Raw genomic sequence first — 27,044 nt, 5'->3', positions numbered from 1 at the left:
ACAACAACGGTTTGGCAACGGTGAATAAAGGAAACTACAAGTTTTCCTATAAGTGTTTTTCAGGAAATGATGTGTGGTTTATGTCACTCATAATGTGAAAGCCTTTTCCACACCCATATTCTAGGGGGGATAAAAGAGTATATACATAGTTGAAGGGAGGATGGAAAGCAGAAGGGGTCTGATAGAATTTTGGGACGGAAAGAATCTTGAAAGACGAGAGGAGATGAAGAGAGTGCAGAGATGTAGGAATGTTGGAGAAGTCCTGTGGAACACCTAACTTGAGTCTCCTCAAAACAACAGTGTTCCTAAGCCCAGGTAAAGTAATAATCTTTTATTTTTACCCTTTTGGGTAATTGTAGTTGTTTGAGCATATACTTAACTAAACTAATAAAGGTTGGAAGTGTCAGTTTTGGGAGTGAGTAGAATTATAACTGCAGTATGAGTTCTTTTCCCTTTTAAACAAAGAGATAAATATTTTGTTATATCGCAAAAAAAACTGATTTCAAAATATTATGGTTGGATTAGTTATAGTGTGTGTTTAACCAAAGACTCAATCTAAATTTAAAAATTAGTCTTGATTAAAATGACCAAGTTAGTATATGATTAACAAAATTGTCCATATACTGTAAAAGAGGTTTAAGCTTTAAGGTATGTTTGTTTTGAGAAGGAATCACAAGTGTTAACATCAACACCTAGTCTGTTTATAAAAGTCTGTGTAGCCATGGAAAGCTATTCACTAAGAGTTACCAAGTCTAAATTTACCAAGTTATCATTCAAGTATTGAAATATGGTATTTTGTAATAAGAGCTTATGGTAGAAATGTGATTATCATCTGTATCCCCATATATATTTGATATTTGAAAGTATATACAATTTTGTAGTATCAACAAATATATCTGATGTTATTTTACATGGAATTTTTAGTTAATAAATATATATTTTTAGCACTTTGTTGTTATCTCTAGCATGGATAGACAAACTTTAATTACTTGGTTGTATTTGTGGAAAAATGTGAAAATCTTCCTAAAACCACAGATTTTGTATAATTCCAGCTATTACCAGACTAATGTGCCTGGTCTGTTGATATTACTGCTGAGACCTCTCTAAGGACAAAAGATGCTGTAAGCCAGCAAGTCATGGCCATTCATGGGCAAGTAGTTAGTGAGTCTTATGCCCCATACACACTATCAGTTTTTCTGCTGGGTTTTTCCTTCAGATTTACCAAAACCATATAATATGAGGTCAAACCTTAGGAGTTTGAATTCGTATGCAATCAGGCAGGCCCTTCTACTACATGGTTTTGGTAAAACTCAAGGAAAAACTCAGCAGAAAAACTGATAGTGTGTATGGGGCTTTTGAGTTTTTCAGCCGCATATGCCAGTGGACTTTGGGTGCAAAGTCAAGTACGCAGCCCTGCAGATGAGTTCAGGACATCACAATCAGCCCTTCTAGCCAAGGAGGCCCCGAGTCTATTGCAGCCAACTTTGTTCCCAGCTCTGAGGGCACCTTTATCCAAGCAATTCAACGTTTTAAAAATTGTTGTTTTTTTGGGAGCACTGATTTTTTTTTTGCCACATCAGTGAACCCTTTAGAGAGACTTGAATCAACTCTACCATTCATCGTAGTCTCAACTCGTTTCAACATCATAGTAGCAAATAACTATTACTTGAATGTGTTTTTTTTTCTTTCCCCCTATTTTCCATTTACCCCTTGGGCTGCAAACAAGTCTTCTCTCAGTATACATATGTTTACAAAATATTTTCCCACCCAACCCAATTCCCCCCACCCGCGTCCCACCCTAGGTCTCTCCAAATATCTAAAGTCCTACCCTTTTGGCCCTGAGTCATGTTATGCTACTACAGCCATCCTGTCACGTACCTTACAGTGGAGTCAGACTGTTGAGGGTGGCCTCTCGCACAGTTCCGGTCTCCACACCCCTGGAGGTGGTAACAGGGAGCGTGAAGACAACAAAGGGTGCAGGTGCCTGCAGGTGGAAGTTGAAGACCTGGAGACGCTGGGTCCTCATGGAGGAAGAGGTGTAGATAGATCATGGAGGTAGGCAGCGGAAGCTCAGCAGGTATACAGGAAACACTGCACGTCTAGAACAGGCAAGGTCGGCAACTGGCAAGCAATGCGGTACAGAAATGAGAGGCAGGTGCGTAGTCAAGGACGAGCAAGGGTCTGGTAACGTGCTAGCAATGAGGTACAAAATCAGGAAGCAAGCCAAAGTCGAAAGTCTCTGAAGCGTCCACTTCCAGAGTGTAAGGTAGAGCAGGGTCAGGATGTTTAAGTATTGGGGCGGATGTGAATAGTCCTTTCAGTTTATCGAACACAGCTTGGGCTGCAACAGTCCATTGAAACCGGTTTTGTTTGCTGGTGAGTTGTGTGATAGGCGCTATAACACTGGAAAAGTTTCTGATAAATTTCCTGTAGAAATTGGAGAATCCAATGAAGCGTTGTACCCCTTTCTTGTCAGTTGGAGGTGGCCAGGATAAAATGGCTGAAACCTTTTGAGGATCCATTTCTACTCCCTCCGTTGATATCACCAGACCGAGGAAGTGAATGGTCTGACGTTCGAACTCACACTTCTCGCTTTAGCATAGAGCCCATTTTGCCTTAGTCTCAGAAGAACCTGTTTTACATGGTCACGATGGGTTTCTAGAGAGTTTGAGAATACTAAAATGTCATCCAAATAAACAATTACAAACAAATCAAAAAAGTCCCTGAAAATATCATTAACAAAATGCTGAAAAGTAGCTGGTGCGTTGCAGAGTCCGAATGGCATGACCAGATACTCAAAGTGGCCAAAGCGTGTCCGAAAAGCCGTTTTCCATTCGTCCCCCTTACGGATTCTGATCAAATTATAGGCCCCTCGTAAATCCAGCTTTGTAAATATTTTTGCTGATCGAAGTCTCTGGAATAATTCCGGATTCAATGGAAGGGGATAGCGATTCTTAATCGTCACCTTATTCAAATCCCTGTAATCGACACATGGGCGGAGCGAATGGTCCTTCTTTTCAACGAAGAATATTCCAGCACCGGCTGGAGATGAGGAATGTCGGATAAATCCTTTCTTGAGATTCTCATCGATATATTCTTTGAGGACCAGAAGTTCAGGTTTCCGATAAGGGAAATATCCTTCCGAACGGAATTTCAGCTCCTGGCAATAATTCGATTGGGCAATCGTAGACTCAGTGAGGATCGAGCGTATCCGCCTTTCGTTTGTCAAAAACGTCTAGGAAACTATGATATGTGGTTGGGACCAGTCTCTGGGCCTCAGATGTAGGGCCTGAACAGGCAATGACTGGGACCAGGTGGTGTGAGATCTTGAAGCAATTCTGGAGGCAGTAAGTGGACCGAAAAACTACCTCACCAGTCACCCAGTTTATTTGGGGATTATGGGCTTGTAACCAGGGCATTCCCAAAATGATTGGGAATAGTGGTGAAGAAATTACATCCAGGCGGAGTAATTCTTGGTGATCGGATAGGATGTTGGCGGACAGTGGTTGAGTCTCATGGGTAATGGGGCCCGATCTGATGTTGGATCCATCCGCTAACCGTATGGAGAGTTGGCGTCGCTTGGGTATCAATGGAATGTTGTGTTGCAGAACTAGAGCATGATCAATGAAGCAGCTACAGGCGCCAGAATCAACTATAGCTTGAACCTGGAGTGTTCCTTCTGGAAGCTGTAAGGAAAGGGGAACAGCAATATGAATTGATTTTGTCAGAGGTAATGTATTGGGTTCAAGAAATTCGTTTTTGAACTTACGGATCTTATTTGGACATGTATTTGCATAATGACCAGCTTCCCCACAATAAAGACAGAGATTGTTCTGGCGTCGGCGAAGCTTTTCCTCCGGAGATAACGGTGAACGAAGCAATCCTATTTGCATTGGCTCTGGAGCTTCGGAAGTGGTAGCCGGTCTGGAAATGGGAGGATGATTCGGGACCTTGGGTAACATCCATGTGGGACGAATCTGGCCAATTCTCTCAGATCTCCGTTCCCTGAGACGGCGATCGATTTGGATTGATACTTGTATGAGGTCCTCCAAAGAACTGGGAACTCCGATACGGCCAACTCATCTTTTAATGGCTCGGAAAGTCCAATACGGAACTGGTAACGTAGGGCGGCGTCGTTCCATTGAGTATCAGAACTCCACCACCTGAAGTCCGTTACATAATCCTCTACGGGTCTGCGACCCTGTTGCAGAGCATGGAGACTAGCCTCAGCAGTTGTGACACGCTGAGGGTCGTCATATAATTTAGCCATCTCGTTCAAGAAAGAGTCCATTGTATCAAGCAGGGGGCTGGCCTGTTCCAATAGGCGGTGGGCCCAGGTCTGAGGTTCCCCCTGAAGCAAGGAGACGATGAATCCCACATTTGTGCTTTCCAAGGAGAAGGTACGAGGCTGTAGCAGAAAATATAATTGGCATGCATTACGAAAGGCACGGAATTTGCTGCGATCTCCGGAAAACCACTCTGGAGTAGGAACTCGAGGCTCGGGGGATGGCACCACTACTGCAGGTATAGATGCTGAAGTTGCCGGACTGGCGGACCGGGATGCTGTGGCCCCTTGGGAAGCAGCAGTGCTTGGCGTTAATGACTCCCCTCTCTGCTCAAGTTGGTGATAACCATCTTGCAGGCCCTGAACTGCCTGGGTAAGGGCAGAGATCTGTTTGCACCAGGCTTCCAAAGGTGAGGCCCCCCTGTCAGACTCCATTTTTCTGGCTGGATCGTACTGTCACGTACCTTACAGCGAAGTCAGACTGTTGAGGGTGGCCTCTCGCATGGTTCTGGTCTCCACACCCCTGGAGGTGGTAACAGGGAGCGTGAAGACAACAAAGGGTGCAGGTGCCTGCAGGTGGAAGTTGATGACCTGGAGACGCTGGGTCCTCACGGAGGAAGAGGTGTAGATAGATCACGAAGGTAGGCAGCGGAAGCTCCGCAGGTATACAGGAAATTATTATTGATTTTACAGAACCAGCTTTTCAAAGAGGGACTCTTTGGGTTTTTCCATAGACAGTGAATTAAACTCTTTGCTGCATTTAGTAGACAAGGTGTCATTGTTTGATGGACAACATGGCCCCGTGAAACAGGCCTTGGCTCTTCTGGTATTTTTAAACCCGTAATTTCCTCAATTGTAAATAGTACCTCTTTCCAGAATACTTTGATATTAGGGCATGTCCACCAAATGTGGATCATAGATCCTATTTCTAAACATCCCCGCCAGCATAAGTTAAAAACCACACTTTGAAATTGGTGTAATCTATCTGGGGTTATATACCACAGAGCCATACATTTGTAGTTCATTTCCAGTAAACTACAGTCCGATGAAATTGCATGCTGCATCCTTAATATTTTATACACTTCTGCCTCCGTACTACCTGCCCCAATCTCTTCATCCCATTTTATAATTTTTAGGGGGGGGGGGGCTCCGATATTTTTTATCTATTCAAGATTTTCTATATATTCAAGATCCCTCTCCTTCCGTCAGTCGCCACACACAGCCGCTCAAATGGATGCAAGCTGTCTGCCGACCTGATCGGATGGGGGAGGGATTCCACAAAATGTTTCAACTGTGCATACCTTCACCAATTTATATCTAACACCTCTTTTTTGATCCTAAGTTTCTGAAACATACAAAGGTTACCTTTACTTATAATATCTTTTAATTGTGCATCCTTATTCTTAAACCACCCGGTGCAAAATAATCAGTCTCACATAATGGTATAAGTGGGGAATTATAGTGTCAATTTTGTTTTTTGTGAACCCTATCCCACTTTGCCATAGCTATCCAGGTGATCATGTGCGTATGTCCGTCTAATTGTCTAAAATGTGGTGGGATCCATATCACTTTACCCAAAGGGACTTTACTAATCCCGTTTTCTAACTTAACCCAACTTTTTTCTTTATTATCTTTTACCCATTCCACCACTCGTACCAATAAGATTGAATAGTAATACGTTTTAATATCGAACACCCCCAGGCCCCCTTGTGTCTTATCTCTAGAGAGAATTCCCAAACTTATTTGTGACTTTTTATGTTTCCAAATAAACCTGCAGAATAACAAATAACATTTATTAAAGTATATTTCAGGGATCGGGATTGGAATCATTTGTATTTTATATAATATTTTAGGTAGTATTATCATCTTCAAACAATTTATCCTGTTAATTCAGGATCTTTGTCTAGAGGCAATAATATTTAACTCGGTTTAATGTCATTCATTAATGGAATAAAATTTTGTTGGTACATCGTATCATGTGTAGGTGTTATTTTAACCCCCAGATACTTGATTTCATTGTCCCTCCAGATAAATGGAAAGACCTGTTTAAGCGTGCATATTTCCTTTGGGGGAACATTTATATTTAAAATTTCAGATTTTTAAGGATTCATCTTAAAATTTTAAACTTTGCCATACATTTTTAACATGTTCAATAGGTTGGGAAGGGTTGTCATAGGTGTAGAAACATAAAACAAAATGTCATTGGCATATGCCGCTTTTTTATGTACATCATTGTCAATCTGTAATCCCGTAATATTGGGGTTTGATCTTATCCTAGCCAAAAATGGTTCCATTGTTAAAATAAATAGTAGCGGGGACAGGAGGCAGCCCTGCCGAGTCCCATTAAACATTTCGAAGGGCCGTGATAGAGACCCATTTATTTTAACATTCGCTGTAGGATGTTTGTATAGGGCATATATCCAACTTGTCATCTTAGGGCCAACCCCAAATACCTCCAGAGAGCTTTGCATAAATCCCCAGTCTACTCTGTCAAACGCTTTCTGGACGTCTATGGACAGTAGTAGCCATAGGGATCCACTCTCTTTCAGTTTGTGTATAACCAAAAGGATTCTAATGCCGTTATCCCTACTCTCCCTACCAGGGACAAATCTCACTTGATCTGTGTGCACCAGATCATTCATTACCGACTTCATTCGGTTAGCTAGAATCTTTGCAAACAATTTTACATCAGCATTCTTATCCTTGGGGATAATAGAGATCTCGGCCTCGAGCGCTTCCTGTCGAATTTCCCAATCTACACCTATTCCATTCATATAGGATACCATTTTGGGCACCAGGATATCGTTAATTTTTTTATAATAGGTGATCGTAAACCATTTGGGCAGGGGCTTTTCCTGGTTTCAGACTCTTTTAAAATGTTTAATGTTTCTGTTTCTGTTATAGGGTCTTCCAGGGAGCCAGGCTTTATCTGAGGGTATTCTTTTAAGGCCACATCCGTTTAAAAAGACTGGTGTTATCTGATCTCTTTTTAACAGTATCCGGGGAATCTTTTTGGGTTATTGAGTATAGATTCTCGTAGTATTCTTGAAATAAACGGCAATCTTCTGGAGTAGAAAAGACCCTTCCCCATTTCCCCGTTTGTATACTTCCAATAAAGTTAGCATTCTTCTTCTTTTTTAGCATTTTAGCAAGGTATTTACTCGACATGTCCCCCCATTGGCACCTCTCTTTCTTAAACAGATGATAAAGATCTCTATTTTCTTGTTCAATAGTTTCTTTTAATTGTTTTCTTTATTTAATAATTTCCTGTTCTATCCTATTCTCACCTAGGATTTTTTGTCTCTGTTCGAGGGCATAAATTTCCTTGTATAACCCTTCCCTTTTCTGTGTAGTCGCCCTTTTTTGTGGTTTCTATAGCAATTAGGATCCCCCTAATGTAGGCCTTATAGGCCTCTCATACTGTAGCTTCCAAGGTGGTGCTACTACTGTTTGTTGTAAAGTACCATTCCAGTTCTCTTTTTATCCTTTTGACAACCTCTGTATCTTGCAGCAATGCTTCATTCAGTCTCCAACTGTTAGGCTGCTTTAGTTTCCCTTCTATCTTTAATTTTATTGATACTGGGGCATGATCTGAAAAGACGTCAATCTCTTCACTGCATTCAGCATCCTATGTTCTACTAAAAAAAAAATCAATCCTCGAGAACGTTCCGTGCACAGCACTGAGGAATGAGTAGTTCTGTATTTTTGTGTGTTGTATTCTCCACACATCCATAAATTGGTATTGGTGAAGCTTCTTTTTCAATAGTTTCCGCTGCTCCTTCTTAGACTGCTGTGTCCGGGACGTGCTATCCACCCCCGGATCCATACTAAAATTAAAGTCTCCAGCCAACAAGACCCAACCACTTTTGAACTCCACAAAATGTTCCACTATTCCCAGGAAAAACCCTATTGGGTTTCTATTACGTCCATAAATGTTTGCTATTGAATACTTTATTTCATTTATTCTGCCCCTTAGAAATAAATAGCGCCCTTTCAGGTCCACCCGTCTTTCCTCGGGTATAAACCTTATACATCCAAAAAATCCTATAGTGACTTCCTTAGCACGTTTAGTCAGGGAGTCCTCATAGAACCAATACAGGTAATCACTGGACCAAATCCTCAGACTGGAGTCCTGCGCAATATGGGTTTCCTGAAGTAAAATTATATCTGCGTTTAAATATTTCATTTCTCTTAAGATGTTGGCTCTTTTGGTTAGGGTATTAGGCCCCCGAACATTATATGACACTACCTTTAATGTGGTGATCTAGATTAAAGCCTCCCTCCGACCCCTTCCTTCCTGTGCCATTTCCAGGCCTTGGTGGACTTGGACCCTGGTTGCCCCTTTCCTGTATATTGGAGAGACCTCCCCACCCTCCCCACCCCAAACCCCCCCACCCGAACCCACATCCTACGGAGGAATTTGCCTTGCAAAAGGCTCTGAGATCCTTGGTTTTCCTAGACCTTCCTGTTCTCTGGGTCCCCCCCCGAAAGTTGGAGCTCCATCTGTGGGGTCCTCGACAAGCCTCTGCCTCCCCATTTGGGGTGGCCCTCCCCATCCCACCACCCCCCTTCCTGCAGCACCAATCACCCCCTCCCCCCATCTACCCCCACTCTCATCAGTCCAGACCGTCCCCTTCCTCTCAACTTTTTTCTGGTTTCTTCTTGGAGATTTTCTTTGTTCTATCTATCACATGCCAATGTTGTTGGGCCGAGATGTTTGATGTTTTCACCTGTGCTTCCCACCAACCAGGAATCTCTACTGACGCTATATCCAATTTATTGCAAAATGCATCCATATCTTCTGGAAACCTTAAAGTTGCTGATCGGCCCTCTTTCTTATCGATAAGGCAGACGGGGAATCCCCAAAAGTACTGTATGTTGTTTTATTTTAGTACTTCCAGTATTGGTTTCAACAATTTTTTCCTTCTAAGTGTTGCTGGTGCTAAATCGGAAAAAATCTGTAAGACAGACTCCTCATATTTGGCTGGGGTTGTTTTTAGGTCCGTCCAAATCATCTCTTTGTCCTTATAATTGTGAAATCTTACAATCACATCTCTAGGTATTTCAGCTGGCATCTCTGCTGGTTTTTTGATCCTGTGTATTCTTTCATATTTAATTTTTGTTATTTCTACATTCCATTTTATCTTGTAAATCCTCACCTAGTATGTCTGGAAGCCCTCTGATCCTCAATTTTTTCCTCCTACTACGATTTTCCTGGTTTTCCAATCCATACCGCAGAAGTTTTTATTCTCTCTGCAACTCTGCCAGCTGTTCTTTAAACTATAGCATACCTGCTGACTGTGATTCCACTTTCCCTCTACCTCCTCCACTCTTTTGAGGATGTGATTCATGTCCTCATGCATGGTCACTAACTTCCCCTGTATGGATTCTTCCAACCTATCAAACATCTCGGCCATCTCGTCTTTTGTTGGTAGGTACTTGTCCTGTGTTATTTCAGGACCAGAGTCCTCGCGCCACGCATCTGTATTTTGTGATGGAATATTGGTGCCTGCTTGGGATATTCTCTCCCCCCCAGAGGTTTTACTTTTAGCCGCTGTCTGTTTGCTAGGACTGTCTTTACCATTTTCGGCTGTCATATATTTCTTAATTGTCCCAGGACTAGAGGTTACTTTGGCAGGGTTTGCACCCGCTCCCTTTTCCGGCCTCCCCCTCATTCTATCTGATACACTCTCTTCCCCTGTACCCCGAACCAATAGGGGAAATATAGGAAAATCCCCCAGTACCGATAAAGGGAGAGGGAGGGGAAGTAGAAAAAAGGGGGAAGGGGGGAGTTCTAGCCAGGTAAAGCACCAGTAACTGATTGCCTGAACAGTGCACTCGTATGTGTCTATATGATTTATACTGTTTTATACTGCCACTCAAATATACAAGGACTCGCCATCACTCTTGTCAACTGATATGGAGAGGCCTTAATGTCCCTAGAAACCTCAAGGACCCTAGAATCCCTCTGAATCTTTTAAATGTGTTGTATGAGTTATCACCCACTCTCTTTCACATTACTGATTATACTGTTCTTACTCTGGAACACTTGAAAAGTGGTCCCTTTATACTAATATGTACGTCAGAAAGCATCAGAGCGCATCAATAGGTGTTAGCAACTCAAGGTATATGCCAGATGTCCTGAGCAACTTTATCTGCATCCCATGCTGTGTCTATATGTAATGTATCCTGTGGCCTTCACCGCCCTAATCAATATCCAAAACACCAGAAAAATGGTCCTCGGATATCACAGCGTACCCGGATATATATCAAAATATACACAAGAAAAGAATGTCAATATCTTTTTTTCTTCATTTGATGAATGTATAACCAGCTGCAAAGGGATATGTAACAAAAAAGTGTCTTTTTTCTTTTTTCTTTAACCGACAGTTCTATAGTTTAGTTTTAAGCTTACTTCAGTAGTAATCCAAGCAATCTACAATAAGACCACAAGAGGGAGCAAGGAGACACCCCACATACACTTGAGGGCATAGCTTCACTTCACTATAGCTGTTGCATATCTTACCCATCAGGTGTCTTCCCAGTTTTGTAGCGTTCCAGCGTACTCACCCCAGCCCTGGTAAGATGCTGCCTTTACCTTGCAAGCCGCTTTACTTAGGGTGAGGGAGGCTTAGAGAGAGAGGGAACAGTATCCTCTGCTGGCCTTAGGGGCTCCAGGACCTTATAACTAGAGACCCTCAGATGCTCTGGAGCTCCTCATGGGTCCTCCTGGATCACTCACAGTCATAAACAAAATCACCTCCTCTTCCTATGCTGCTGGCTCTCCACAGGCTTTCCACTGCCGATTCTCCTCCAAAGTGAGCCGCTGTGCCACTATGCCGATTGTCTCACCGGAGGAGGGGGTGCTGCCCACGCTCACCGCCGCTCAGCACGCCGCTCTCATTATTTTTTTCATCAATAGATTTTTATTGATAATTTCCAATAACAGAGAAAGACAATGTATACATTGTACAACAATCACATAGAGTTGTAGGTCAAAAAGGTACAGTTATGCATGCATGTAATAACCAACAGGAAATGCACGTATAAAATAAAGTTTGAAAGTATAGGTTGTCTGGCAGTTGTGGTGCTTCCTTCCCCCCAGGAACCCCAAATGGGAGCTCTTTTGATACCGAGACAGGTTTACGATGCGATAATGTGCATCCTATATTCAAGCAATACAAGGACAAAGGAGTTAAACTTGCTACCGCATCATGACTTAGAAGCCATTGTCATTTCATTGCCATAGTGTAAGTTTACCAAGTCCAACGTGTGTTCAATGGTCGGGGTTCTATTTGTTTTCTATAATCTAGTTATATTTAATCCGGTTGCTAACAGAATGTGTGTGGTTACATGTCTGGCATGTTGGGGTATCGAATCTATATTGAGGTTCAAGAGTGCTATGTCAGGTATTGGGGTTATATTTTGATTAGTTATGTCCAATAGAATTGCGAAGATGTTTCCCCAGTAGGTTTGTATATGAGTGCATTTCCACATTATATGAAATAAGTCACCTTTGGTTGAGTTACAACGCCAGCATGTATCCGTAACTTTGGAACTAAATGATGCCAGTTTTGAAGGGGTTAAGTACCATCTAAGAGACAGTTTCTGGATGAGTTCCCATAGTGCAGAACATCTAGTGGCTTTGTATACAGACTATAATGCTTGTTGCCATTGTCGTTCTGTAAATTCTCGGCCTAAGTCATTTTCCCAGTGAGTATGAGGGGTTGATTTGGTATAATAGAGTTTTTGATGTAGTAGATTATAAAATAGAGACATTCCTTTTTGCTTAGGGGTCATGGTGGTGAAGCAGTCCCAGGCTTTCGGGTGTATCGTGTACAGGGGTAGAGATAGTTTCCCAAGACAATGTTTGACTCTGATATATGTATAGAAATCCGTAGAGGGTAGGTGAAACTCTTTCTGTAGTATTTAGAAAGATTCCATGTGGGAGTTGTGGAGTAGATGGTGGATAGATAGGATACCTCTCTTGGACCAATGGGTCAGGGATAGATCAGGGGATATATGATGCAAGATTTCTATTGGGATAGGTATGCTTGGATTGTTAGGATAGTTAGTGTTGTCACAGATCAGTTTTTGGCATGCTTTGACAGAGGCCATCATGGTAGGGGGAATTGCCGAGGGTACTTTAGCTCCTAAAGGAGTGCTCAGCAGCCACCATTTGAGATTTGGGCGTATCAGTGATCTATTTTCAATATCGCTCCACAGTTTGGTAGGGTGCTGGCGGAACCAATTGGCCTATGGTTCCAACAGTTAGGCTATGTAGTAGTCCTCAAAGTCTATAGTTCCCGATCTACCCGCTAGTTTGTGTTTCAGGAGTTTAAAGTGTGCGCATCTGGGCTTAGACCCCTTCCATATGCATTTATTGAATAAAGTTTGGAGGGATTTAAAAATTATTTGGGAACTGGGATGGGAATGGTTTTAAATAGGTAGAGCATTTATGGTAGATGAAGCATTTTAAATGCTGCACGTCTACAGGACCATGATAATTCATGTTTGAGAATGGATTGAGTGTCAGTTTGTAGTTTGGTTAGCAGAGGTTTATAGTTGGTTGAGAAGAGCTGTCTGGTCAATCTAGTAAGGTGGATCCCAAGGTAGGGAATGCTTTTGTCTGGCCAATTAAAAGGATGTTGTGCCTGAAGCAAGTGTTTGGATGTGGCGTCTAGATTAAGGTCTAGGATGTGTGATTTAGACATATTGAGTTTATAGTAGGAGATTTCCCCGAATCTGTCTAGTAGTTTACATACTTCTGTCAATGAGAGGGTAGGGTCAGATAGGAAAAGGAAAAGGATGACATCATCCGCAAAGAAACTAATTTTGTGCGAGGTGTTGCCTACTGTCAGACCTGTGATCAAGGGATTTGAACGTACATGTTCCGCTAGGGGTTCCATTAATAAATTGAATATTAACGGTGATAGGGGGCACCCTTGACGAGTGCTTTTCATTATAGGGAAGGAGTGGGATAGCATATCTGCAGAGTAGACTTGCGCTGACAGGGTGAAGTAGAGTGCTATAATAGCTCTGTAGATGTGGTCTCTAAAGCCAAACTTGAGGAGCACCTTTTGTAGATACAGCCAATGTACCCTATCGAATGCCTTCTCTGCGTCTAAAGAGAGTAGCAGAGAAGCCGTTCCGGTGGATTTGGCATGGTGTATCAAGTTGGATGCGTCTCGTGGCATCCGACGCCTGTCGCCCTTTAGTGAATCCGGTCTGGTCGTGATGGATGAGATCTGGCATTATCTCTAGTAGGCGCCTAGCAATGGTCTTGGCGTAGATCTTTACATCTAGATTTAAAAGAGATATGGGGTGGAAATTTTGAGGAGAGGTTGGTTCTTTCCCTGGTTTAGAGATTGTAACTATGATTGCATTTAAGGTTTCCTTAGGCAACATGGAAGAGGAGGCAGTGTCGTTGTAGAGTTGCATCATGTATGGGGTCAGTTGATTGGAAAATTGCTGATAGTATTCTCCTGTCAAGCCAGCCGACCCAGGGGCTTTCCTCCTTGGTAGTGAGCGTATGGTTGCAAGGATTTCTTGGTCAGTAAAGGGTTCATTCAGTGAGGTTAGTTGTTGTTCGGTCAATTTGGGAAGTGAAATTTGTTGTAGGAATCTGTCAATGTCTTCCTGTGAGGGCTGGAACATGGTCGGGTTTTGGTTTATGTTATAGAGGTTGCTATAATAGTCACTAAATGCACTGGCTATGTCTTGAGGGTTGGTCAGTTTCTGCTTAGAGTGGGGGTGGAATAGGTGAGTTATTTTAGTTTTGGCCCTCCGTCCCTTCAGATGTTGTGCCAGTTTTTTCCCCGCTTTGTTAGAGGTAGAGTATGAGATGGCTTTAAGTTTCCGTTGCACTTGCTCAAAGGAGTTGAGAAGAAGTGTTCTCATTTCCTGTCGTAGTGATAATAATTGGGCCAAATGAGTTGGGTTTAGGTTAGCTTTGTGTAGGCTTTCAATTTTTGCTATTTGTAAGGTCAGGTGGTCAATACGCTGTGTCCTCTTCCTTTTGCATAGGGAACTAAGTTTCATTATAACACCTCTAATTACAGATTTGTGCATGTTCCACACCACGGTGGGGTCCCCCACCGAGCCATTATTAACTTTAAAGTATTCATTCAGGTGAGCTACAATTTCTTGGGAGTGGGGTGGATGTTGCAGTACATAGTTATTAGCACGCCAGAGAAAGGTATTCCTCTGGTGGTCCGTGTCATTGATAGAAATAGAGATTGGCGCATGGTCTGATCAAGCCATGGTGTGGATTACAGATGGGCTCATTTTTTGTAGCAACCACTTATCAGTGAGGAACATATCTATTCTTGAATAAGATTTGTGGTGTGGAGAGTAGTATGTGTAATCTTTTTCCGATCCATGATGACACCTCCAGACATCGAATAAATCTTGTGATGTGAGGAATTGTTTCAGAGGAGATTCCCTCCTCTTTGGTCCTGAAGTGGTGTCCATATGAATATCCACTGCGAAGTTAAAGTCACCACAGATTAGGAGGTGACCTTGCTTAATTTCTTGGGCTTTGCGGACTGTTTTCCAAATTAATTTCATCTGTTGGATGTTGGGGGCGTAAAATATTTAGCAGTGTGTATTTGATATTGTTGAGGGTGCATAGTAGGATTAGATACCTGCCTTGAGGATCAGAAATTGCTTGAGTCAGCTGGAAGTCTATGTTATTATTGATAGCTATGAGAACTCCTCTTTTTTTGATGTGTATGTGGCATGGTATATCTGGGAAAATTTGTTAGAACAGAGGTTAATCGATGTGGGCAATAGATGTGTCTCTTGGACACAGATGATAGCACTGTTAAGTCTGTTCGCCGTTTGCCATAGGGAGTGTCTTTTGGTTGGATGGTTTAGTCCCTTGGCATTCAGAGAGAGAATATTAATTGGCATGGCTGGTTCCTGTCTGTATATGTGATGGAAAAATAAAAAGGAAAGATTGTGATCACTTACGGTTATCTTTGCTAGGTCTGTGATGGAGATAGTACTTTATCTTGAAGATAGGATTCCGCTGGATAGGTGGATCTGCCGTACTCTAGGCGTGGATCTGGAGCTGCGAAAAAAAAGGGTAACAAGTCAGAACAACTGGCACAACACATATAGCGCTGAGGAAATTCCTGTTTGGTGCACGATAAGCAACACAGGACTGAGTGTAAGTGCAGCTTAAATGAACTCACGAAGGCTGAAAACAGCAAACCCGAATCGGGGGCAAACAGTTAGTAACTTGGAGAGATTGGGTATTAAACAGCGAGCAGTGGGGGGCGTGGCCGGAAGCTGAAGAGGACGGACGTGTTCGAGAGGAGCTCTACTGGTGCCTCTCGCCATCCACCTCCATCCTCCCTCGGGACGCGCTTTTAAGCCCGCTAAAACACCCATCCACACCGCGGGATACTTTGGCTCCGCGCTGGGGCCGTTTTTGGCCGGTCTTGACGCCGCGACCCGGCTCGCGGCCGCGAGCAGCGCACTAGGCCGGGCGCCGCCATCTTGCGGCCTACTCCGCACTCCAAATCCCGCAAGCATCCGCCACCGCAAGACATACAGGACACCCCCCACCTGTGACAAGGAGCCAGCGGCCGAATCCCGGATGCCTGAGGGGACACCAGCACTCCAGACTTTGAGGTCAGCTCCGGCGGCCATTTTGCTACACCCGGGGCCGGCCGAGGATCTTCTAATTGACTCCCTCCAGCTCCAGGCTTACCTTTCTCCTGGGTGAAGGCATTCACTCCTGCCGCAGCGGAGCCTGACCACCCCAGGAAGGCTGCTCACTCACCCCTTCAGTGCCTTCATAGTTTCATAGTTTCATAGTTAGTAAGGTTGAATAAAGACACCAGTCCATCCAGTTCAACCTGAGTGAGTGTCTACAATCACCCCTGCACACTCACATCGGTCCCTACCCTCAAAGAGCCTACAATCCAAGGTCCCTAATTAATATACTAGGGCCAATTTTAGACAGAAGCCAATTAACCTACCTGCATGTCTTTGGATTGTGGGAGGAAACCGGAGCACCCGGAGGAAACCCACGCAGGCACAGGGAGAACATGCAAACTCCAGGCAGGTAGTGTCGTGGTTGGGATTTGAACCAGCGACCCTCCTTACTGCTAGGTGAGAGTGCTAACCACTACACCACTGTGCCGCCCTTAAATCCCTTCATCCCCTTAGACTTTGACCTTGGCCCAGTCGGCAGCCATCTTGGACCACCCAACCCCTTCCTTTGTCCCCTGAGGCCTTCATCTGCCCTTTCTCCATCCTGGTTTCTCCCTTGTCCCCTCTGCTAACTGATGTAGCTGCATGTGCTGAGGTCCCCCACTTGTTTTGTGTCGCTGCTGTCTAATTACCACCCCCCCTTGCGGGCCTGTGATCTCTATTCTGCAACAATCCATCTCAGGGTCACATCCCGGGTCTCCTCGGTTGACAGACATGTAATCACTCTACGTTGACCTTTGCCACCTTCCTATGCTCCCCTATAACGCACAGTCGCCACCTCCTCATGGGAGCCATTGCATATAACTAATATATACCTAGTCCCAACGCCTCATGGTGAAATACGGGCCGAAACACCTTCCTCAGTCTCTATCTTCGGAACTACGGCCCTCACAAACCCTAGACCACTTTCTGAGTAGGTCAGCATCCCCATCCCCTTCTCCGGGCTCTTCCACGTACACGCAGGTGGCCTCCCAATTGGCAGTACAAGATATTCCACAAACCCTGCCAGGCACCCACTCAGACACAATGTCTGCCCCCGTGACAGTAAAAGTGCTCGATGACAAGCTGCGAGTTCTCCTGCAAGACCTGACAAGTAATGTTTCTAAGGAAATGGGTAAACTGGCTCATGAATTGCGGGGGGAGCTTGCTCAAATTGGCGAACGGACTGATGTCCTGGAAACTAAATTTGATGACTTGATATAGTACATGCACGTTTTAGAAGAAGATAACCCTGGTTTGAAGCAATCTGTTTCTCAGCTCCAGTCCCAACAGGAAGACCTGGAGAACAGGGAACGCCGCCAAAACCTACGCATCAGAGGGGTTCCTGAGGCCGTCAGTGAGGGAGAGATCAAACCGTACCTGCTCAGCCTCTTCAATGTTGTCGCTCCTCGAATCCCAGATATAGATTGGAGACTGGATAGAGCACACAGATCCTTGGCCCCAAAACCCCCTGCTGGAGCTAACCCGCGAGACATCATAGTACGCTTCCACTACTACGATAGCAAAGAAGCTTTGACCATGACCACCTGCAACAAATCTCGTTTGGAATTTAAGGGAGCCAAGATTCAAATTTGCAGAATTCAAATCTGCAGAATCACCAGTTCCCGTATCGCTGGGGTTTTCCCTTTCGTCTCTCGGCTACTAAAGATGGGATTCAATATTCCATGAGGGACCTCCAGGAAAGTCAAGCATTCCTCCGCAACCTGGGTCTACCACCGTTACCAGACGAAGATCCCACCCCGCTCCCTACGACACCCAGGCCTTTGCCATTCCAGGCAGGATTTGGACCCCTGTCTGCCAGATATCGCAGAAGTCCTTCTCTAATCCCCAGCGTAATCCCAGGCTCCCTCCTTGAAGAGAACTTTCATGTGCTGTGTTTGGATAGCTCCGGCCTCGGCCCTTATCTCACCATGTTTTTTCCCCCTGACGGGGGGAGTTTGCACCCTTATCCATGGGTTGTAACTTTTCTTCTATCCATATTTTTGGTTGTTGGGACTACAGTATAACATTCTTACTACCTGTTGCTATTGCTGGATGGTGGTGGGGGTCTCTCCAGATGTGCTGGAACCCCTGCTGTGCCTCCTTTTGTTCCACAGCTATGGCTGTGGACTCCTGGGTGGTTTTTACCCCCCAGGCTTTCTTTCTACAATTTATGGTTTGTTTTTTTATTTTTTGGGCCTTTTTTTGGCCTTTCTTCCATTTTTTGCTCATTATGGTTATTTTCTGTTTCACTCTTTAGATGCATTGTTGTTATTACATGCTACTACATGTTTTCCACTTCCAGGATACACCACGGAACCCAGCATTGTCTTGGTTTATATGGTTCTATCTGGTCAATGTCTGTTTACTATGGATACCCTGAGCTAAAATTATTTTGTAAACAATGGCTTTGAGGGTACTTATAACGTTAAGGGCCTGAACTCTATTCATAAGCGCTGGTTAGCTTTGAAGGAGTTCAAATCCTCAAACGCCGACATGGTCCTAGTCCAGGAGACTAATTTTCGCCCAGGGGGCTCTCTTAAATTTGCCGCCAAGCATTTTCCAGTTTCTTTTTTGGCCTCCGACCCCTCTGGTAAAGCTGGGGTTGCGATACTGATTTAAAAAACCTGCCCGTTACGGGTTAAGTCTTCATTTATTGACCCACAGGGTAGATACATTCTCCTGGACTGCGACTACCTATCCCACTCTCTTACTGTGATTAATGTTTATGCTCCCAACTCGGGTCAGATTCAATTCCTCACTGAGGTCTTGGGAAATCTGGGCACATATGCCCAGCCATTCATGATCATCGGAGGGGACTTCAATATGACCATGTCCGCTAGAAGAGACAGGCAAACCCTGTTTTCAGATAGCCCCTCCTCTAAAATGGAACGTCAATCTACTGCATTTCGCAAACTCATTAGGTCCCACAATTTCTTAAACATATGGAGGATCAAGCACCCTACACAAAGGCAATTTTCCTTCTATTCCTCCCCACACAAGATGTACTCCAGATTGGACTACATTTTTGTTACGGCACCCATACTAACGTCCGCAGTGGCCTCGGAGTTGAACCCCATGACGTGGTCGGACCACGCCTCGGTTCAACTCGACCTCGCTCTCTCCTCCTCCACTCCCAGAACCTGCCACTGGAGACTCAACGATTTTCTCCTACGCGATCCAGTTACTGATACCCATCTGTCACAAAGTTTAGCCAAATTTTTTCAACTTAACGAAGGGTCCGTGCGGGACGTGTCCATCCTTTGGGAGGCCCACAAAGCCTTTTTTAGAGGATTGTGTATCTCAGCCTGGACATTCTCTCGCAATTGCGAAAAGCTGAAGCTCTGCTCTTGTCCTCCCCTTCGGTGCCGCGTCTGCGCACAGTGACCTCCCTACATGAACGGTTAAAATCTTTAGATATGAGGGGGCGTGGCCTGCAGCGGAGCCGGATGGTCGCATAGAACCAGAGCTCCGGCGCTTCAGGGTTTCAGCGGCTAAAAGCAGACCTTCCGTGCACCGATTTCACCCGGACTACCGGCGTCCTAGAGGGGGCAACCACCAAGATCATGCCTAATAAGCGGCGGAACGCTAGGCACCCGCACCGGCTGACGGACTTCTTCCATGCAAAAGGTATGGAGGGGAGGCAAGATGGCGCCGAGGCCTACTCCGGGCCTGCGGCCTTAGCAGCGCAGAACCTTCACAATGTAGAGAATCCTGCTACACTGACCCCCATACCTGACCTCAGACCTTCCCCTCCACCTTCCCCAGCCACTAGAAGCCCGGTCAAGTCCAAACCCAGACTCGATGACAACGGATTACGAACCGTGGATAGCCCCGGCCCAGACTCCGGTGATGACACGAGGGACATGCCGGAATCAATCGAATCCTTCCCTACGCTTAATCAACCAGTACTGGACACTGTGTTAAAAGACATGTTGCTGTCCCTTAGAAGCACCATACAATCAGATATGGCATCATGCATGTCTAAGTTTAACCGGGACATTAATGATCTGGGTAACAGAGTTGACCACATTGAGGCGAAAATGGGCGAATACGCCGATACGATTAATGACTTGGTGGATGTATATGAGGAAAAAGAAAGTGACACCGCATGGGTCAAAGCTAAATTGGCCGATTTGGAAGATAGATCGAGGAGAAACAACCTAAAAATAAGGGGGGTCCCTGAATCAGTACAACAATCTGATCTAAACTCCTACGTCACGGCGTTATTTAAGGCCCTCATTCCTGCTCTCACAGATCTGGACGTTACCATAGATCGAATACACAGGCTACCCAAACCTTCCCACCTGTCTGAGCAAATACCTCGAGATGTCCTCCTCCGCCTACACTTTTTTTATGTTAAAGAAATCCTCATGCTTCATATGAGAAAACATGAGATTGTTCCAGCACAATATCAAAACCTGCAATTTTTTGCGGATTTATCCCAGTATACCCTGCAGAAAAGGAGGAACTTGAACACTATTACAAAAGCTCTTCGCAACCACAAAGTCGCATACAAATGGGGCCATCCTACGAAACTTGTTGTGACGCGAGACAATCGTACCTATGCGATATCTTCCTTGGAGGAGGGAATTGCTCTCCTGCGAGACTGGAACATTGTCACTGAGGAATTGACCCATTCACCTCCCACGAGCACTCCCAGACCAGTGGACAGAGTCTGGAAAGAGGTTACCGGGAAAAACGCTCGATCTCACACTTGAATCCTTCAGGTTGGTCTTGACATGCTATTTACCCCTGAAGTGCAGGGCCGTGACCTGTTTGGTCGGACTAAACCCCCACAAATAACAGCGGTTACACGCTGCGAGTGACTTGTTAGTTATTTCAAGGAGTGCCCTGTTGGTGCTCAACGGTACTGAATTATGCTTTTTTCTTATTTTTCTTACATGTTTTGTTCTCTTTTCTTTTCTACCTTGTATTGTTTCTGCTCCACGAGTTGGCTAACGGATATAGCAGTGAAAGTCCTTGTGATCTGTCTGGGAGTCATGTCATCGGGATGCCTGGATTTCTGGTACACCTCTTTTCTGAGTGCTTCAGCTTGCCCCTATGCTTCAACGGTTGGCAACGTGAGTACACCTTCTTTATTTATGGCTGGGGTGCTTTCTACAGTCCTGGGCTTCTATTTCACGTCAATTAGCTGCATTTATACCTCTTTCCCATACCATCGCTACTCCCCATCACACGATACTAATAGAGTATGGCTCTGAGGATCCTTACCATTAATGCCAGAGGCCTCAACCACCCCATAAAGCGGAAGTCATTCTGGAAGGAAGCTCTACTCCATGATAGCGACATTGTCTGCGCACAGGAGACACATTTCAGCGCTTCAGCCCCCCCCCAAATGTTCACATGGCAATTATCCTTATGTTTTTACAGCCAATGCGGACTCCAAATCTAGAGGTGTTCTCATAGCTATCAGGGATACAGTGGCGTTTAAGCTTCATCAGGAAATTAAGGACCCTAACGGCAGATTCCTGATTCTGATCTGTGAAGTTAATTCCTCTAGTTACACCATTGCCACAATTTATTCCCCCAACGTGCATCAAGTTCATTTTTTCAACAAGACTATTAGGAAAATCCGGAAGATCCAAAAGGGCTCCCTGATTATATGCGGAGACTTTAATGCATCTCCGGACCCGGTGTGTGACTCCACCTCGACTTCTCTCCGCAAGGCAGCTGCACTACTTCCCTCTATCCACAATAACAATCTATATGACGCCTGGCGTTGCTTCCATGCCACTGAACGGGATTTCACCTTTTTTTCTTCACCACATCGAATTTACACACGCATTGATCTTTTTCTGGTTGACCATAAAGTGTTGTTGTTATCGAAGAAGGTCTCTATTGGTACCATTTCTTGGGCAGACCATGCCCCAGTGGTGCTGTCCATCGCGGACCCAATGGCAGCGCAGAAGAGTCCACTATGGAAACTCAACACCTATCTTCTCCAGCAGAAGGACTCTAGAGCTACTGTAGACACCCGCCTTCGGGAATTCTTTAATAATAACACTGGTTCTGTGAAGGATAATTGTATATTATGGTCAGCCCATAAGGCGTATATGCGGGGGATTTTAATACAATTGGGTGCGAGGGCAAAGAGGCAGAGGCTATGACGATTTAACGAGCTGACCGCGGCAATTGCTGACATTGAAACACAAAATAAGATCCATACCACTTTACCCTTGTCTAAAAAATTGACCCAACTCAGACATGACCTTAGACTCCTGCTTTTGGAGGATTTTGAGAAAACCTCCAAGAGGGTGAAGATGAACTATTATGTTCATGGTAGCAAGGCAGGTAAACTCCTTGCGCACAACCTGAGAGGTCCTAGGTACAAAGACAAAATTCCCTACATAACCCATCCTGTGACTAAACAAAAAGTTTACCACCCCCAACAAATAGCAGATGCATTTAGCTCTTACTATGAGTCCTTATACAACCTTAAAAACGACCCCTTGACGTCCCAACCACAACTAGGTGCAATTAATGACTTCTTGTCTTCTATCTCTATCCCCAGATTGTCTGACAGCCAACTACAATCCTTAAACGAACCGTTTACTGATACTGACGTACTTAAGGCCATTGCCTCCCTACCTCTAAACAAATCCCCAGGCCCGGATGGTTTTGGGAGTGAATACTATAAAGAATTTGGCCCAATTCTACTCCCTTTCCTGGTGAAAGTCTTTAATGATGCGGCTGCCTCTGCCTCTTTCCCTTCTGAAATGTTAGCAGCAACTATTGTTACCATACCCAAACCAGGGAAGACTCCAGATACCCCCTCTAATTTCAGACCAATATCACTCCTTAATACTGACATTAAGTTGTACGCGAAGTTGATTTCTCAACGTCTAGTTATGCTACTCCCTACACTTATTCACCCGGATCAAACAGGGTTCACCCTGGGTAGACAGACTTCGGATGCAACCCGTAGAATGATTAATATCATTCACATGGCCGAACAACAGCAAAGGCCTTCTCTGCTTCTGACTTTAGACGCAGAGAAGGCCTTCGACCGCATACATTGGCTTTATATGAGGAGAGTTTTGGAGGCTTTTGGTTTTACCGGCACTATACTCTCAGCTATCCTTGCATTATACTCAAACCCTTCGGCCAAAGTGAGCGCTTCCGGAGTCCTGTCCACTGCTTTTACTATTTCTAATGGTACGAGACAGGGATGCCCATTATCTCCATTAATATTTAACCTGTTAATGGAACCCTTAGCTATCTATATTAGGAACCACCCTACGATCCGTAGTTTTCCAGTGGGCGCTGATAGTCATGTAATCAGTTTATTCGCTGATGACATCATTCTGATTGTGACTGAGGTGGAGTCTTCCCTGGCGGCAATCTCCGAGGCTTTGACTTTATTTAATCAAATATCTTATTATAAGGTTAATGAAAATAAGTCCCACATTCTTGGCATGGGAGTTGACCCGGCGGTCCAGGCCCGCCTGGCAAATACCTACCCTTACTCATGGGAGAGCATTGGGATACAATACCTGGGCATTACGTTAACGTCTAGAACTGCACAGTTGGTGGAGGCAAACTACACGACGTTTTTCCAACAGTTAGATCATAAACTACATTCCTTATCCAAAGTAGCACTAACATGGTCTGGACGTTTAGCGGCACTTAAAATGATAGTCCTCCCTCAATTTATTTACTTATTTCGTACTCTCCCTATTCCAACCCCTGACTCCTACCTCACTAGGGCTCAGGTTATGCTGAATGCATTTCTATGGCAGGGTAAGAAGGTCAGATGTGCATTCCACAAGCTTATCAAGTCTAAACTGTCAGGGGGCATAGGACATATTGCATTAAAGGACTACTATTTGGCAGCTTGCCTAGCACAAATTAGACAGTGGTTTCAAGGTGGGGCTGGGGCTAGATGGTTTGAGTTGGAAAAGCACATGTGCCCTTACAGAAACCCTCTGGACCTACTCCTTGCAGCTAGTCTTATGCCCACCCTACCCTCTAGTATCTCTCCACCCATGGTAGCGGCCATTGCGGCTTGGAAAATTCTACTTCAAACCCCACTGGCCGATGCTCCTTCCAAATCAGTCCCGTTGCCTCTTACATGTCTTCAACTACTCATTCCTAACCTAAATATCAAACACTGGTTGGACAGAGGTGTCTCCACGGTTGGTGCTTTACAGCTGGGACTAGCCACAAAGACCTTTAGGTCACTCCAATCGGAGTTCGGTTTACTACCGGGCGACATTTTTACCTATAACCAAATCTCCCACTTACTCTCAACTCTCCCGACCCCGTCAATCGTTTTACCATGGAGGGCCCATTTGTATTTCACTAATCCTATCATGTCCATTAAGGGTATCTCTCTGATGTACGGTCTTCTACAACAGAAAACAACATTTATTAAAACCCCCTCCATGCGGTCGTGGGAGTTGGAATTGTCCAAATCCTACTCCATTGATCAATGGCGTAAAGCCGTCTCTTCTACCTATAAGGCCACTAGATGCGCCAACTTGTGGGAACTTTACCAGAAGTTGTTGTTACGGTGGTACCTGACGCCCTCTAGATTGGCTTGTTATACCCCCCAGTGTTCATCAATGTGCTGGAGGAACTGTGGCTTTAGAGGCACACTCTTCCATATCTTCTGGGAGTGCCCGGCGGTCCAAACTTTGTGGACTGCTATATTTAACACAATATCTTTGATCTCTAACACTACTGTGCGCCCATGCCCAGGTCTGGCTATTTTATCTCTAGGTATAGATGCTCTACCTCCTACTATAAGAAAGATTATTACCCATATTCTTCTAGGCGTGCGCTTGGAACTGGCAAGAAGATGGAGGTCGACAGTGACTCCTTCTCTCCTTGACGCTCTCCAAACAACTCACTTGCATATCTCTTATGAACTAATGTTCGCCTCCTCCTTGGGCAAATATAATCAGGCTTACACAGAATGGGAACCTTGGCTGAACTGGTATGGGAAACATGTGGTTTAGTTGGCATCCTGAGGAGGAGTGGTTTCATAGCTGAGGGGGGGGGGGCGGCCGGTCAGCCCGGGTGCAGTTTGATCCCAGTTGGGGCGCCCGGGACGATTGGCCGCGGTTCCCCTGTTCATTATCCCCCGTCTCCTTTTGTTATACTCTTCCATCCATGCGCTTTCAGTTTCTATCTTGTTGCTGAGTCCACAAACGGCTACACTAGACTGTATCACCCTGCTTTCAACTCAATTTATGCCTTAAATTATCTTTATTCTTGTTAATAACACATTGCTTGAACGAATCTTTACTTTCTAAGAATGATCCATTGCTGAACCTTTGTACTTTATTTTCTTCTGCTCACTGCACTACTTCAATGCTGTTTTGGTCTGTATCTGGTTTTTATTTGGAAGCTGAGTCCACAAACGGCTACACTAGATTGTATCACCCTGCCTTAAACCCAATTTAAGCCTTAAATTATCTTTGTTCTTGTTAGTAATACATTGCTTGGACGAATCTTTCCTTTCCAAGAATATTCCATTGCTGAACCTTTTGTACTTTGTTTTCTTCTGCTCATTGCACTACTTCAATGCTGTTTTGGTCTATATCTGTTACCTTATATGATCACATATCTATATGTCATTTTTTTGCTGTAATACTCGTGGAAATTCATAATAAAAATATATTGTTATAAAAAAATCTTTAGATATGCATAAATGCTCCAAGGCCCTACTTTGGGGGAAACAAAAATTTTAGGAGTTTGCCAACAAGCCCCATAGGATGTTGGTGAATAAGCTCAAACCCCGTCCATTTCACTCATATCCTGAACTCCTTCTCCAGTCATATGGCACTCCAACCTACTGCCCCTTAACAATGACTAAAGTCTTCGGTGCGTTCTACAAATAATTATACAACTGCCTAGCTTCTGATCCCAAACACGTGTTCTCTAAGGATAGCTTTGATGCTTTCTGTACTTCCTTGAAATTGCCAGTGTTGTCCTCATCCCAAGTAGATTCCCTTAATGCTACTGTCACGCAAGAAGAACTAGAAGCGGTTGTGAAAGAACTCCCGTCCCATAAATCCTCGGGGCCCGATGGATTACCCTATATTTATTATAAGACTTTCCTCCCAACATTAAGCCCCCATTTGCTAAATCTTTTTACCTCCCTACAGAAGGGTATCATACCCCATTCTCAGTTTCTCCATGCACACATTACAGTTATCCCGAAACCGGGTAAATCACCTACTTTACCAGACAACTACAGACCCATAGCCTTACTTAACTCCGATTATAAAATCTTCACTAAAATTCTAGCTAATAGGCTCTCCTCTATGATTCCTACCTTGATCCATAACGACCAGGTGGGGTTTGTCCTGGGTAGAGGGGCGGGTGACAATACCAGACGTACCATCGACCTCATAGACCCACTCGATAAAACATCTCGCCCCGCCATTATCCTGAGTTTAGATGCGCAAAAAGCTTTTGACAGGCTAGGATGGCATTACATGTTTGCCACTCTTCAACGTTTTGGTTTTTCTGGTTCTTTTCTGTCGGCCCTGCCAGTTTTATACTCTCTTCCCACGTCCCAGGTCCAATTGGCATCTTATATATCCCCACTTTTTACACACAGCAATGGCACTAGACAGGGATGTCCCCTCTCCCTCTTACTGTTTATATTATGTCTTGAGCCTCTAGCCGCAGCTATACGGGTGAACCCAGACATAAGCGTAGTCTCCCTCAGACAGAAGGAGTATAAGTCGTCTATTTTTGCAGACGACATACTCCTCACTCTGACAAAACCTCAAATCTCCCTCCCCAACCTTCACACCCTTTTAGATAAATTCAGCGGACTCTCTGGATATAAGGTTAATACAACTAAAACTGAAGCGCTCCCCATCCATATACCCCCCTCACTTCTCGCTTCTTTGAAACACAATTTCCCCTATCACTGGTGCCCTGTCTCCCTCAAGTACCTTGGCATTAACTTGACCACCACATACAGCTCTCTCTATGAAGCCAACTTTATCTCCCTAATTGTGGAAACGCATAGCTTGCTTCGGGGTTGGACATCCTGCCCTTTGTCCCTCTTGGG

This window comes from Lithobates pipiens, unplaced genomic scaffold, assembly GCF_037356315.1.
Source record: "Lithobates pipiens isolate NorthernLeopardFrog02 unplaced genomic scaffold, aLitPip1_a1.2 Scaffold_19, whole genome shotgun sequence".
Lineage (NCBI taxonomy): Eukaryota > Metazoa > Chordata > Amphibia > Anura > Ranidae > Lithobates > Lithobates pipiens.
Note: the sequence above shows the minus strand (reverse complement) of the source record.